This window comes from Synchiropus splendidus, chromosome 1 (assembly GCF_027744825.2).
Source record: "Synchiropus splendidus isolate RoL2022-P1 chromosome 1, RoL_Sspl_1.0, whole genome shotgun sequence".
Classification (NCBI taxonomy): domain Eukaryota; kingdom Metazoa; phylum Chordata; class Actinopteri; order Syngnathiformes; family Callionymidae; genus Synchiropus; species Synchiropus splendidus.
In genome coordinates, this window is record NC_071334.1 from 33,432,076 (window position 1) to 33,447,703 (window position 15,628).

Sequence of the window (15,628 nt, forward strand, 5' to 3'; positions counted from 1 at the left end):
ATTCCAGTCCCCTGGGGAACGTACGGGCCGACAGCACTGTGAAATCACCAGCCCATCACCTGCCCTACTAACCCTGAGGTTCATCACGGAACCAAAGTGGATCTTCTTCCCAGGGTGGTCTCTAACCAGCAGCCTTTCCCACAACAGCCAAACGCACTGACCAGTTACGTCACAGAGACATGAGAATGAGGATCTCTACAAAAAGAGAGACACTTTGAGCAGGAAAACATGAAAACCATGGAAATTGAGTGATGAATTGAAGTTACACAACAAACTCTGCTGCTTCATAGATACACATCTTGGGAATCACAACTCTGCATTTGTGATACAAAGTTGTTGACCACACAGGTTACATTGAACACAGGAAGAACCCTACAAGAGCAGGGCATCAAAAAATTAGTAAAAACTCATGTTGTTCCTCTCCACGGAAATCTTTAGTAAAAGGCGAAAGATTTATACGATCTGAAGAGAAACATGAGTGAACTACTGACACTGAACCAGAGAAGGAGCTGTATTCTTCCACATCCACCTTTAACTCATGGTGGCGCCCTCTGCATCGCGCGTGTCTCACGAAATGATGAATGAAGATAAAGTAGGGAAGTAATCCGTGGAAAAGTACTACACAAGATAAAAAGCTGCCACGTAAACTCTATCAGCAGCTTGTCCACAACACTCAAGATATTTGGGCTTTAAACATCAAGTCAGTCTGGACGCTGGCTATGACACATGGGTCACAAGACGAGAAAATCTCCATTGACGTTGTTGGTAGGAATCAGGAATTTAGTGATGGGTCGATGAGAAATCAGCTCATCACACCATCTCTTTCTCATCTTTCAAGCAACAATGATGATGGCTGCTTTTCAAGCACTTGACCTGGGTTTCATTCCCACCCACTGCACGTACCCCATTCCATTCAATCGTGATTCAAAGAACTAGTTTCTTCTGACCAGTCACAAATCCACTGAAGGCACGAGTGATGAAGGCCATGGAACTGAAATCCATTGGGGATTTGCCCCGTAGTTTCGAGTCCTACCAACAACGCCAGGCGGAGATTGGTTTTTATCCCATTGAGACCTATGTGTTGGTCGTCCGCGTCCAGCCTTAATGGGACATTTGTGGGGTTGACAGTTGAGGCACAAATATTCTGCCATCCATGGTTAGATGGCAAAAACAATTGGCAAAGCCTGAGAATTGAACCCAGGTCAACTGCATGGAAGGTTGCTACAGTTTACACAAGAACACCACTGCACAGATTCCTGTCAAGGAACATTCACTGTCACAAAGAAAAATCGACAATAGTGGATTTACAAACATGCAGTGAGATGGTGTTTTTGGCCGACTGAGTTTGGCTCCTCAGCTTTTCTATTTCTTTAAGTCCATGTCAGCACAAGATATGTATCTCCTCAGTTCCACTCTGTACATAAATGGATGCAGCGGTCATGTCTGAAATACAGCAGTGTGAGTGTTATGAATGCAGGTTGGAATACTTGAGCTTCATTTGTAGTTGTGGCTCTGTGGAACCGTCACGTAATGTAAGGCGTAATTCCATGGGTCCTCATCTGAGCAACTCAACCAGCAGCTTTGCGCAGTGGCAGTATTGTAGCCTATGAGGTTCATCCAAGGCGCGATTATTGCTAGTTGAAATCTTTACCCAATACCCCGCCTTGACCACTTGAAATATAGTTGTTACGGCAATTTTTGATGTCTCTGTTGGGACTTGTTTGCTGTTGATGTAACATAATCCAAAAACTCCTGACTCCTGGACAAAATTGGAACCTGTCGAGACACGCCATCATAATCTAGCAAGACTGTTTCCGATGTCATGACCGTCCAACGCTTCAAGAAACTGTCCTGTTCAGCATCTCCAGACGGGGTCTGTTTGATCTGGAGAGTTGCAAACTGCCCTTCACTGGTGTGGAACTGAGCAGCAGCTCTGTGTCCAGCGTGATCTCAGTGCCTCCACTTCTGGACATGACGGTGGTCATTGTCGCTCTGGCTTATACAGTGCTCTCTATGTTCATCCACTATACACAAACACCCATTCACACACAGCTTGACACAACTCAGGGAAACGAGGCATTTAAGTGTCTACACTTTCACCACTCACATGAACATGAATGACGTATGGAGAAGCTCTGATGCAGCAGGATTCAGAGTCCAGACCACTACACCATGGAACCAGTCATGTTGACTTTGGAGTGGTTCTTGGACAGTCCTTTGTAAAACTGGTGTCATAAATCCTGCCGTCTTGACAAAGTGTTTAAAATCAATGTTTCACCAGTGAGGCACTGCTGGGATTTGAACCCAGGATCTCCTGTTTACTAGACAGGCGCTTTAACCAACTAAGCCACAGCGCCGCACAGAAGATGAAAATAAAAATATAAAAACCCTCTAGTCTTAGAGATCAAGTACAGAGAGGAATGAATACCTGATGAAAAGTTCCTGAACGTAGCTCCTGTGGTGTGTGAACAGTTGTGTCTCTGTAGAACACATTCAGGTAACATGTCTGTGTCAATTCAAACAGTTTCAGACATGAGGTTCCACCAAGACTCAAACGCGGATCACTGGATTCAGAGTCCAGAGTGTTGACCATTACACCATGGAACCATCAGGGTTTTCAGACTTTGGAGTGGTTCTTGGACATTCCTTCATAAAGCTCTTGCCAGTAGCAGCAAGAGGAAACCTCATGGTCCAATGCTTTCTCAAACACTCCAAAGGAAACAAATGAAACTGAACCCATAGCATTAGAATAGAACATACAAATGATCATAGCAGAGGATGGTTTCGATCCATCGACCTCTGGGTTATGGGCCCAGCACGCTTCCGCTGCGCCACTCTGCTTCCATCAGACAACACTGAGCTAGTATCCATGTGGAGGAACGCAGCTCTTGTCATGTAAACTGTTCCTGCCATTCACTGGCATCAACAGCACAAACTGGACCTGAATGAAAGTGGTTGGAAAGACTTAATTCCCTCAGATTTAGCCTCATGCACCAGGCTACACAGATGTGATGAAGAGTCGGGTGAAGACACTTTGTATTGTCAAGAGCATTTAAAATGGGACCCACCTCAGTTTTCCCCAAAAATTCCTTATCAAATCAGTGATTTCCTTCTTGATGTTTTCTGTCATCACATTCATTGTATAAACTATCTTACTCGTGATAAGTGTGTTAACAATCACTATTTTCCCATCATCTCTGCACTAAAACGTGTTCAGCTTCATTTCTTGTCTTCTGCATGGTCATTAAAAAAAAAAAAAAAAATTGTCAAACTTTTTATTTGCACCAATAAAAAAAAAAAAAAAAAAAAGTTATTTCTCTCAGAGATTAAAGTACAGTGGTACCTCGGTTTTCGAACGTCCCAGACTTCGAATATATCGGAGTTGGAACAAAAATTTAGAGATGTTTTTGCTTCGGATTTCGAATGAAAATCCAGAACTTGAACGCCCCCCCCAAAAAAACAGAAAAAGTAACTTGCGCAAACATTTGTTATTGTGTATAACGCAGCCTCTGTATGCAGACGTGTCCCGTTAGCTCCATTTACTGACTGTTTTTTCTTCATATTGAGGTGTAAAACCTTTCCTGTCTCCACACTGGACCGTGGTAGAGTGTCACAGGGGAGGTGCTCGCTCTCCACACCTCCGAGGCTGGAGTGCTCACTCCAGGGTTTGATGTCCTGTCAGCTGGAGCTGGGACAGGGATGAGGCGAGTCTGGGACAGAGCGTTACTTGGTTTATGACTTTGTCACAGCCAAACTGCACAGAAGCACATATTCAGAGCTGGACGCGCACCGGGCACCTCTTCACTTCTGGAGAGACGTCACTCACTCGGCAACCCCTCCCACATGCAGCGGCCACACACATAGACGAACAGCGCACCTGCAGCAGACACTGTACATTCACTCCTACAAAAGACTATTTTAAGGCTTGGAACGCATTATTTCTTTTTCCATTCATTTTGATGGGAAAAATCGATTCGGATTTCGAACAAATCGCTTCTCAAACGGCCGTCTGGAACGGATTGTGGTCATTGAACTGACTGACCTCGAATTGCAATAATTTGCGTATATTTTTTACATTTGTTTATTTGTCATCACCTGTTGATGTATGTTCTGTTATACATTAAACATATTAAAAAACTACTCAGTGGCGAGCTGTCCCATAGGTAATAGGTTTAACATTGTTACATAGCTGCTTGGTGAAAAGGAAAACAAAAGTTTGAGCAAATGGTTGTTAAAGTAAAGTTGTTTTAGATGAACATAACTTATCAACAATCACAGAAATGCATGTAAAAATGCAAATGTCTCTGCAACAGTTTCTGATACTCACTAAACTGGATGTTCACTGAAAGATGTGCAACAACCAAGGTTCCATGGTGTAATGGTCAGCACTCTGGACTCTGAATCCAGTGATCCGGGTTCAACTCTCGGTGGAACCTGTCTCTTAGGTGTGAAGTGTGTGAGTCAAGTTTTGGAAAGGCATCGGGAGCCATTATTACCTTAATACCAGAGGTGATGTACAGTATACAAGCGATGAGAACCCACCAGCTTCAGGTCTGGATTTACAGGTGATGCAAGAATATACGAAAATTGTAAATTTAGGGAAGGAAAATGAAATAGCAGAAAGAAATCAATAGGAGGAATTGATCACCAAGATAAAAAGGGAATGTGATGACAGAAAACATAATGAATGAATCACTGATGTGATAAGGAATATTATTTGGGATGGGAAGGGAGCCGATTGACCTACTTTGGCAACATGTTGGTGCCGGGCAGGACTCAACTCATCATGGCTAGAGCTAACAACTGACGACTGGCGCTACTGCAACTGAAGAGTAGCCGGCGGTGTGAGCGTACCCTTAGGATGAATTCCAAATGCTTCCTTAATACTCAATTCCAATCCTTAACCAGATTCCTCAAAACCAAGGGTGAAGGAAGATTTGGTTCCTCAGAAATGGAAGATTCCTTATTGCAGATACTGCAGCTGTGTTCATGCCTTCTGTTTTTTATGTCTCCATGAACAAAGAAAACACTTACATTTGAAGCTCGCTTTCTTTGTCGCCTTCAGTGCCACGCTTTTATTCCTGGATACTACGCAAAGGATTCTGGGTATTCCTCAATACAGAGGAAGGTCGTGGAGTTTCTCAATGCTGAGAGAGGTCCATTCCTCAATGTTGCTCCTCAATTGAACTTTCCAACAATCGTAACAGTCCTTGACCCTCACATGAGTTTTTATGGATTAAGTTTGAGGTGGAGGATTAAGGAAAAAATTCGAATGCAAAAGGATGGAAGGTTGTGTTGAATGTGTTGTTGTGGCCGAGAGGTTAAGGCGATGGACTCGAAATCCATTGGGGTTTCCCCACGTAGGTTTGAGTCCTACCAACAATGGAATGTGTGTGTTTTATTACACTGAGTACATTATATCCCTTTTGCTGTTTATGAATCACAATCTCTCCTAAAGTTGGTGTGTGCAGGAAGAGCTTTATCCCGCCCATACTATGCCCATACAAGATGATGGAACACCCCAAAAGAACATCCAAAGAACCATTGACATGAGACAGGGCTCAATGGATGCTCAAAACGACACTAAAAGTTGTTCAAGTCCTGTGCAAGAGTGAGGTTTGTGACCACCTTGAGCCCTCTCCACACTGCAGCCGAGTCACTGCCTGAGAACTGCTGCCTAAGTTTGTCTGATATTTCAGCTTGTGTGCCCACTCTTGTGAGCTGCCTCTTTCTCACAGCATCACTCATCCAGATCTTCATGCGCTACACAACACGCTTTGCAAGCTTCAATCTCTGCTTGTACAGTATGTGGGGACAAGATGGACCATCAAGTGGTCAGAGTCCCAGTTCTGCTCGAGGGAGGGCCTTATAAGCATTGTGCAGAGACTGTGCAGTACCCGGTGAAGGTGGAACCCCTCTGGATGAAGCACATTGTCCGGTATGAGTTTGCTCAACTACATCTGTGTGGAACACAAAACACAAGAGGAGGACGTTGGAGTGGAACATCCCATGAAGCGGTGTGCGTGATCCTCTTTGGCGAAGGCAAACAAATGAACGTTTCCCTCTCCTCCTCAGCCTCTTTTGTCCAGTCGAAAAGTGGACTAACTCCAAGCCTCACACAACAAATACAGACAATAAGTCAGACGGCGTGATAGACCTGATGTTCATCGACTCATTTTGGGTGTAAGAACATGCTCCGTCAAAACATAAAACAAGCAAAGTAACACACACAATAATGCCAAGCCAGCCTTCGTCGGCGCCATCTTGAATTTTCCCATGCCTGCTGTGTTGTTGTGGATGAGTGGTTAAGATGATGAGGTGATCACTCAAGATTCTGCATGAACAGAGTAAACTGGCAGCGAGTATATAAAACGCACAACGAGGAATGCTCTGAAGACGACAGCCGAAGCCTTGAAACCGGCCGTACCATGTGACTAGTTCGGGAAGTGGACAATTCTAGATTTAAGCAGCAACTCGATGCAATGAAGTTTTCCTGTTTTGTCATGACTGTGATCCCTGTGCTGTCATGCAAACACTGTGAAAGAGTGAAACGTTTTCCCCTGTTGGGAACACTTTGACCTCAACTCTCCCAATAAGGTAATTCCAAAATACTACAGGTGTAATCGAGTGTGCGATGTGTTGTGATGGATTGTTGCTATAGCTGATGTTTCGATCGTAAGGTGAAGTGCCTGTTGTGTTCAACAACAACACTTCCATGCTGAGGCATTTTCAAGCCCTGCATGAGAAGAAGGAGACCAGCTCTGAAGAACCAAGCACCAGCAAGCTAAATGAAGCACAGACAGCATGGAATTATAAAATAACCATCAGAAGAAATGCTCACTGATTGTTTTGGTGGAGTCAGTGACATGCGGTTATTACTCCCGCCAATCACGGAGCGTTGTGCAATATAAGTCTTTCATTCGTGCATTAACAGAAACTGCCAAACATATGTAAATTCAATTTCAAGTGATTCACAGCGTCTCTATTCTGTTGGTTCATTTGGAGTTGCGAGCGTCCTCGTCACGTACTGTTGCACTGCCGGTCTCATCGCCTGCTTCAATAGAAGCCAAGAGAGAAAAGAAATGACTAAATCAGATGACATACTACCACATTATGCAGTCTGCTCTTGTACCTGGAGGGGGCGCTGTTGTACCAGACGGTGATAGAGGAGGTGATGATTGACTGGATGATGGCCGTGTAGAACTCCACCAGCAACTTCATCAGCAGTCGTAGTTTTCGTAGCTGCCTAAAGAAGAACATTCTCTGCTGGTCCTTCCTGATGAGGGACCTGATGGTTGGCTCCCATTTGAGGTCCTCAGTGATGGTGGTTCCTAGGAAGCAGAAGGAGTCCACAATAAGAATGGGCAAACCAGCCAACATGAGAGGGGACAGAGAAACTGTTACTCTCCTGAAGTCTATGATCATCTCCACTGTCTTCTGGGTGTTCAGCTCCAGGTTGTTGTGGCCGCCTTGAGTGTTTTTGCTTGTTCCCGGATAGAATTGGCAATGGTTGTATCGTGGTGAGCACAGCTGCCTTCCAAGCAATTGACCTGGGTTTGATTCCCAGCCATTGCACTTCGTTTCTACGCATCTTCAACAACATCACAGTTCATTACTAAAACCCTGGGCCATGTTATCAGTCCATGTCTGAGAAAGGTTGATGGGAAGACTCCAGATTGTACAGCAAACACAGAGGTGCCTTGTACTGGATGGGAATCAAACCCATGTCAACTGCTTGGAAGGCAGCTCTGCTAACGTCTACAGCACCAATGCACATGGAATCTTCAATTTCGATGAAGGTGAGCTTCATATGGCTGTCTGGGTGATCATCATGGACCCTGGGTGGGATCCAACCACCAACTGTTCGGTTAAGAGCCGAACGGTCAGTGTGATGATACATCACTGTGTTGCTCTTTGCTACATTTTAAAATCGATGGACAGACACTTTGAGAGCACAAAAGCAGTGTCAAAATATTCAGTAAAAGCTATATATATGTCCCTAAGTCATCATGTAGTTTCTCTTACAGGTTATTATACTTTGTCTTTGAACTGCTGACCTCATATTGCCATAATGTGCCTGTATTTTTATTTGTTTATTCATCATCACCTGTTCTGTTGAAAACAAATCAAAAAAATAAATAAAACCACTAGGTGGCGAGCTGTTCCATTGGTAATAGGTTTAACACTGTGTTTCGTCCCTGCTTAAAGTTACTTTATTAACATTAATGTCACTCAAAATAATCACAGAAATATAATTAAGGTCTATAGAACAAAGTTTCTAATACTGGATTTGCTTGATGTTCGGTGAAGGACATATGAGGTTCCATGGTGTAATGGTCAGCACTCTGGACTCTGAATCCAGTGATCCGAGTTCAAGTCTCGGTGGAACCTGCATTTTAGACTTGGCAGAGCAGATGCCAGGTCATTTCAAGGCTCTGTCCCACTCTCACTGTACAACCTCAAGAACCACCATTCAGTCCAAGCTTGTTCCACCAACAAAGTCAAATGTTGTTCCAGCTGTTCACTGTCTCTCTATCTCTGCTCAAGGACAATTCCGTGCCTTGTTTTCCAGTGGCACCAAGAGGCTTCTGACTCCATGAAAGTGGTGCGATGACAGTTAGCAGAGATCCTGGAGGAGTTGTTTGCAGTCCAGACGTCTGTTAGAGATGATATTTCTGCCACTGGTTGGCAGGTTTTCAACATTGAAGGACGTCTATAACCTTCATGGATTTCTCTTCTGAAAAGACAACATGAAACAGACAATAAGGATTAAACTCTGGGAAAACCAGGAAGTTAGGACTGAGAGGGAAAATATTGATTGTTCACACACTTTTATGAGTAAGATAGTTTATACAATGAATGTGATGACAGAAAACATCATGAAGGAAATCACTGATTTGATCAGGAATTTTTGGGGAGGTGGGTCCCATTTCAAATGCTCTTGACAATGCAAAGTGTCTTCACCCAGCTCTTCATCACATCTGTGTAGCCTGGTGCATGAGGCTAAATCTGAGGGAATGAAGTCTTTCCAACCACTTTCATTCAGGTCCAGTTTGTGCTGTTGATGCCAGTGAATGGCAGGAACAGTTCACATGACAAGAGCTGCGTTCCTCCACATGGATACTAGCTCAGTGTTGTCTGATGGAAGCAGAGTGGCGCAGCGGAAGCGTGCTGGGCCCATAACCCAGAGGTCGATGGATCGAAACCATCCTCTGCTATGGAGATTTTTATATTCTATTCTCATGCTATAGGTTCACTTTCATGTGTTTCATTTGAAGTGTTGATGAGAAAGCATTGGACCATGAGGTTTCCTCTTGCTGCATTTCTACTGGCAAGAGCTTTATGAAGGAATGTCCAAGAACCACTCCAAAGTTTCAGAATCCTCATGGTTCCATGGTGTAATGGTCAGCACTCTGGACTTTGAATCCAGTGATCCGAGTTCAAATCTCGGTGGAACCTCAACTCAACTTCCTTTGAAGGGACCCAAACGTCTCCCTATTACTTACGACAAACATTGTTCTACCCACACGCGACTGTTCACACACCACAAGAGCCATGTTCAAGAATATTTCATGAGGTTTTCAATACTCTCCGTATTTGATCTCTAAAGGTACTTTCACACCTAACGCGACTTCCGCAAGCGACACGACTGATTTGGCCGATTGACGATGATCAGCCGCGACACGACTGGAGTGTGCGACGCTACGCGATTTGAGCTACATATGGCGATTCCGGCTACTCAAGATGACACGACTGGACTACTGCGACAGTAGTCCAGTACAGAGACCAGTCGCGGCGCGTTCACCAATCAGAGACCAGATCCGCGAGTGACGTGTCCCGGAGGAGGAGAAGCTAATGGCTGCAGTTGTTTACATGCAGACTTTCCACCGTCATGAGTGGCACAAATTGTGCATTTTTGATTTCCACCGGAACATAAATAGGAAGAATCTTGTCCGGAGGGAAAGTTCGCCACAATGGTGGCGTTCCTGGTGAGTTGACACCTTTATTTACCAAAGTTTACTAAACGCAATGTCCACCGAGTTTACGAGGCGAATGTACTGCTGCGACTATAGAAACTACGTCTGTATGGCGACGGGATAAATAAGTACTGTTTCTGATTTAATTTAATTCAGATGAGGCGTGCTGAAGGCTCTGTTTATATGAGGGGAGGATGGCGATCGAGGAGCGGAGTGGTCAGTGGCATCTACTGTAGTGCCGTGAAGTGAGCGTTCTTCACCGTCCTCTCTCTTCTGGAGCCCTTCATCTCCAAGAGAGACCTCGGCCAACATGACTGGAGAGGCAGCTGCAGCAGCAGCAAGGTAGCAGGTCGGTTTGTACGTTCATTTAGTGGTGACATTCTGAATACTAGCTAAATATATAAACATAAAAACGTATGTAGCTTTCTGTATTGCTTTTTTCAGTATAGCTAGTACAATAATGTAATCATTGAGAGGAGGAGGATGGATCCACTCATGATGTTGGTGATGATGAGGAGGAGGATGGACCTTCCTCTGCCTCACCTGCTGCTGCTGCATCTTCTCCACCTAACACTGGCCCCTCCTCATCCACTGCTGCTCCTGATGTATGTAGACATAGCATTTTCTAGCATTGTTCTGTTTTTGTTATTAAATGTTCTCCATCATTCAAGCACTGTCGTAGTGACATGACTTGCTTTAGGTCAAGTATTGCTGTCCTATACAGATTTTGTTTATTCGTGCTGATCACTATCACTATTGAACTCAACTTCCATTATGTGCAGTACACCGATGGAAGAGACCTACAGAGGAAGGTGTCACCAGATGCTGAAGCTGAGCTCAAACATCTACTAATGTACTCCCTCCACAAACCCAGCTCAGAAGATGGGACAGTTTTCAAGGTCCTTGTTCCTTCCAGGTTCCACATAAATTTAAAATGTACATGCTACTTTACCAGATATTTCATCCATGCTATATGTCTCGTACTGTAGCATATTTGACAATAAAGTTACCTTACCTTACCAAGCAAAACAACAGCTGACTGAAATTTGGATCATTTACTTTCTTTGTAGCCACAGTTAGGGTTAGGGTCCGCCTCTCTTGACCCCCGTCCCTCCGGGGACAACAAAAACATGTGTGGTCTGTGGCTGGAGTCCTCTGGTCAGCTCCTGGAAATGGACGGTCACACCAACATGGAAGCAGGTGTCCTGTTACCGAATACCTGCAAAATATAAACCATACATGGATATGTAAACATATATATATTGGTGATAACTTTAAGTATATATCAATCATACAACAGTGCATCTGCCTCACAGGATAAATAGTTTCATCACAATGCATTTAACTGTTGCATTCATTGATGACCACAAAGTGGCGCTAACTGACAAGACTCAAAGAAATATAAATATTGTTTCAAATAGTCTAGTTTTAGTGTACATACTATTGACGATGACAGATTATATATCTCCGAAAATTACTTCAAGCACACAGCAGATACGACCGCGGAGTTGATGAATTGATGACAGTTCAGAAAGACTTGGACACAAGTCCGCGTACATAACGACACATCGAGCTGCTTACCGAGGACAGACCGCGGGCACTTGATGTCCTGTATTCAGCCACTGATCCAGACCAACAGGTCGTCCAACTCGCGGTGGTTCCGCTTGAAGTACCGTTTGAAGTGGCCGTATCCCGGTGACGCTGCTGGAGGAGGTGGTTAAATTCACCAGTGTGAGCGGCTCTGGCGAATGCTACGAAACGAGAGACGTCTCTTTTTCCATGTTTTCATTTGATAAGTAGCCAACCTGAGACCACGCCCCCCGGCGACTGACCTACTTTGGCGACTTGTTCGATCCGGGCAGGTGGCAACCACTCACTACCTGAGCAAGCTACCAGCTACTGACGTCTGGCAGTTCGGTGTGAACGTACCTTTATGCAGCTGGATTCAGAGTGCAGACCACTACACCGTGGAACCAGTCATGTTGACTTTGGAGTGGTTCTTGGACCGGCCTTTGTAAAATTGGTGTCATAAATCCTGCCGTCTTGACAAAGTGTCTAAAATCAATGTTTCACCAGTGAGGCACTGCTGGGATTTGAACCCAGAATCTCCTGTTTACTAGACAGGCGCTTTTACCAAGTAAGCCACAGCAGAGGAGGAAAATAAAAACCGTCTCATCTTAGAGATCAAGTACGGAGAGTAATAAATACCTGATGAAATATTATTGAACGCAGCTCATGTGGTGTGTGAACGGTCTCGGAAAACACCTTCAGGCAACATGTCTGTGTCTCTCCAAAGGTAATTTGAGCTATGAGGTTCCACCGAGACTTGAACTCGGATCACTGGATTCAGAGTCCAGAGTGCTGACCATTACACCATGGAACCTCATATGTCCCTCACTGAACATCAAGCAAATTCAGTATTAGAAACTTTGTTGTATAGACCTTTATTCTATTTCAGTGATGATTTTGAGTGACATTAATGTTGATAAAATAACTTTAAGCAGGGACGTAACACAGTGTTAAACCTATTACCAATGGGACAGCTAGTAGTTTTATTTATTTTTTTATTTGTTTTCAACAGAACAGTACACACAAACAGGTGATGATGAATAAACAAATAAAAATACAGGCACATTATGGCAATATGAGGCCAGCAGTTCAAAGACAAAGTATAATAACCTGTAAGAGAAACTACATGATGACTTAGGGACATATATATAGCTTTTACTGAATATTTTGACACTGCTTTTGTGCGCTCAAAGTGTCTGTCCATCGATTTTAAAATGTAGCAAAGAGCAACACAGTGATGTATTATCACACTGACCGTTCGGCTCTTAACCGAACAGTTGCTGGTTGGATCCCACCCAGGGTCCATGATGATCACCCAGACAGCCAGACACCTTCATCGAACTTGAAGATTCCATGCGCATTGGTGCAGTAGACATTAGCAGAGCTGCCTTCCAAGCAGTTGACATGGGTTTGATTCCCACGATACAACCATTACCAATTCTATCCAGGAACAACCAAAAACCCTGAAAGCGGCCACAACAACCTGGAGCTGAACGCCCAGAAGACAGTGGAGATGATCATAGACTTCAGGAGAGTAACAGTTTCTCTGTCCCCTCTCATGTTGGCTGGTTTGCCCATTCTTATTGTGGACTCCTTCTGCTTCCTAGGAACCGCCATCACTGAGGACCTCAAATGGGAGCCAACCATCAGGTCCCTCATCAGGAAGGACCAGCAGAGAATGTTCTTCTTTAGGCTGCTACGAAAACTACGACTGCCGATGAAGTTGCTGGTGGAGTTCTACACGGCCATCATCCAGTCCATCATCACCTCCTCTATCACCGTCTGGTACAACAGCACCACCTCGAGGGACAAGAGCAGAGTGCAGCGTTCCGTTCTGCTGGGAAGGTGATCGGTTGCAGACTGCCAACTCTTCAGGACACCTGGACATGGACTGTTTGTTCCTCTTCCCTCTGGCAGCAGGCTACAGTCCATCCTCTTTTAGTCCAAAACAAGCTCTTACATTTGTAGTGAAAATGAAGGGGAAGGAATGATCACAGACGCCTGCGTCTAGTGACTATTACAAAGTAATAAACCTCAAAAAAAGGGCACCTGCTGGCATAAGGAACCAGATGCTGCTCCCCTGGTCTCTTGACCCTCATCCCTCCAGGGAAGATCTTTCAGAACACTGTACATAGTTCACTTCAAGTCTGACTATGATTCTGGGTGGATTGAATGAGTATAAATGAATGAGTGAATTATGTTATTGTTGCAAATAAAAAGTTTGACAATGTGGTTTTGTGACACAGAAAAAATAAAAATAAAAAGCACCATGCAAAGTTTGTGAGAGTGCTCAGTTATCCAGGTCATCACGCAGCAGAGGTCTGAATCAGGTCAACTGGACTAGCAAGAGTCAGAGAAAAGGTTTGGCCTCCTATCCAGAAGGCTTCGTCAGTTCTAATGTGCTGGGTTGGAGTTCTGGCTTATATTAGGCCAGTTGAATGGGCAAAGGTGTTGATGGACAGGGGTGGGACCAATCCAGTGTGATGGGTGACAAGAGTCAGCATTATGATAATGGAGATGCGCTTATTGGTCCCCGCCCATTGGGGATGGGTGTTGATGGTCCATTAATGCAAATGCTGAATGTAACCCAGGTAGCAATTGAGGCAATTCAGATGTTGACACCACACTGTACAGGTGTGAAGGACCTGTCCATGCTGAAAGGATGAAAGATGGTGTCTCAGTCCTCCACCTCTGTTTCGAGAGGGTTTTTCCACTGACAAAAATGGCCTCTTTTACTCCTCTTTCAAACAATCTGTCGTCTTTTGCCAAAATGCAGACATTGCTGTCTTCAAAAGACTTTCTTGTCTTCTCGGTGTAGGTGTTTCAAGTCTGAGGAACTGTCACATGACAATAGTGTTGTGTCTTGGGCTGGAATATGCCGCATGAAGTGATGTTGTGTCCACCAGGAATCGCTCTGTGGAACCGTCACGTAACATAGTGTGTGTGACTTCATTGCTCTTCAGCTGACTGGAGTTCAACCAGATGTATATTGTGACAGTCCAACAATTCAAGGCAGGGTCTGATCTTTTCGTGCAGTTTCCTCAAAGTGTTGGGTAAAACCCTTTGAATGCAGAAATCAAACATTCCAGTCCCCTGGGAAACGTACCGGCCGACAGCACTGTGAAATCACCAGCCCATCACCTGCCCTACTAACCCTGAGGTTCGTCACGGAACCAAAGTGGATCTTCTTCCCAGGGTGGTCTCTAACCAGCAGCCTTTCCCACAACAGCCAAACGCACTGACCAGTTACGTCACAGAGACATGAGGATGAGGATCTCTACAAAAAGAGAGACACTTTGAGAGCAGGAAAACATGAAAACCCTGGAAATTGAGTGATGAATTGAAGTTACACAACAAACTCTGCTGCTTCATAGATACACATCTTGGGAATAACAACTCTGCATTTGTGATACAAAGTTGTTGACCACACAGGTTACATTGAACACAATAACAAGCCCAACAAGAGCAGGGCATCAAAAAATTGGTAAAAACTCATGTTGTTCCTCTCCACGGAAATCTTTAGTAAAAGGCGAAAGATTTATACGATCTGAAGAGAAACATGAGTGAACTACTGACACTGAACCAGAGAAGGAGCTGTATTCTTCCACATCAACCTTTAACTCATGGTGGCGCCCTCTGCATCGCGCGTGTCTCACGACATGATGAATGAAGATAAAGTAGGGAAGTATTCCGTGGAAAAGTACGACACAAGATAAAAAGCTGCAACGTAAACTCTATGAGCAGCTTGTCCACAACACTCAAGATATTTGGGCTTCAAACATCAAGTAAGTCTGGTAGGACTCGATCCTACGTGGGGAAACCCCAATGGATTTCTAGTCCATCGCCTTAACCACTCGGCCACAACAACACTGTTTCCCAGCCACTTCATCAGTAATTTAGTTATGGGTCATCTCTTCCTCATCTTTCAAGCAACAATGATGATGGCTGCTTTTCAAGCACTTGACCTGGGTTCCATTCCCAGCCACTGCACATACCTCATTCCATTCAATCGTGATTCAGAGAACTGGTTTCTTCTGACCAGTCACAAATCCACTGAAGGCACGAGTGATGAAGGCCATAGA

General features: G+C 44.4%; 9 non-coding genes across 9 annotated transcripts; 5 read left to right on the forward strand and 4 right to left on the reverse strand.

Moving 5' to 3' along the window:
* Nucleotides 1-368: 368 nt before the first annotated feature.
* On the reverse strand, nt 369-481 carry LOC128753078 (U5 spliceosomal RNA). The gene has a single exon (XR_008413826.1). It is a non-coding gene; the product is annotated as a U5 spliceosomal RNA (small nuclear RNA).
* A 1,096-nt stretch (nt 482-1,577) lies between these two features.
* LOC128753074 (U4 spliceosomal RNA) lies at nt 1,578-1,716 on the forward strand. The gene has a single exon (XR_008413823.1). It is a non-coding gene; the product is annotated as a U4 spliceosomal RNA (small nuclear RNA).
* A 567-nt stretch (nt 1,717-2,283) lies between these two features.
* Nucleotides 2,284-2,357, reverse strand: trnat-agu (transfer RNA threonine (anticodon AGU)). The gene has a single exon. It is a non-coding gene; the product is annotated as a tRNA-Thr (tRNA).
* A 2,007-nt stretch (nt 2,358-4,364) lies between these two features.
* trnaq-cug (transfer RNA glutamine (anticodon CUG)) lies at nt 4,365-4,436 on the forward strand. Its single transcript has one exon. It is a non-coding gene; the product is annotated as a tRNA-Gln (tRNA).
* An 867-nt stretch (nt 4,437-5,303) lies between these two features.
* On the forward strand, nt 5,304-5,385 carry trnas-cga (transfer RNA serine (anticodon CGA)). Its single transcript has one exon. It is a non-coding gene; the product is annotated as a tRNA-Ser (tRNA).
* Nucleotides 5,386-8,319: 2,934 nt separating this feature from the next.
* trnaq-cug (transfer RNA glutamine (anticodon CUG)) lies at nt 8,320-8,391 on the forward strand. The gene has a single exon. It is a non-coding gene; the product is annotated as a tRNA-Gln (tRNA).
* A 996-nt stretch (nt 8,392-9,387) lies between these two features.
* On the forward strand, nt 9,388-9,459 carry trnaq-uug (transfer RNA glutamine (anticodon UUG)). The gene has a single exon. It is a non-coding gene; the product is annotated as a tRNA-Gln (tRNA).
* Nucleotides 9,460-12,288: 2,829 nt separating this feature from the next.
* On the reverse strand, nt 12,289-12,360 carry trnaq-cug (transfer RNA glutamine (anticodon CUG)). The gene has a single exon. It is a non-coding gene; the product is annotated as a tRNA-Gln (tRNA).
* Nucleotides 12,361-14,999: 2,639 nt separating this feature from the next.
* LOC128753077 (U5 spliceosomal RNA) lies at nt 15,000-15,113 on the reverse strand. The gene has a single exon (XR_008413825.1). It is a non-coding gene; the product is annotated as a U5 spliceosomal RNA (small nuclear RNA).
* Between the last annotated feature and the right edge of the window lie 515 nt (nt 15,114-15,628).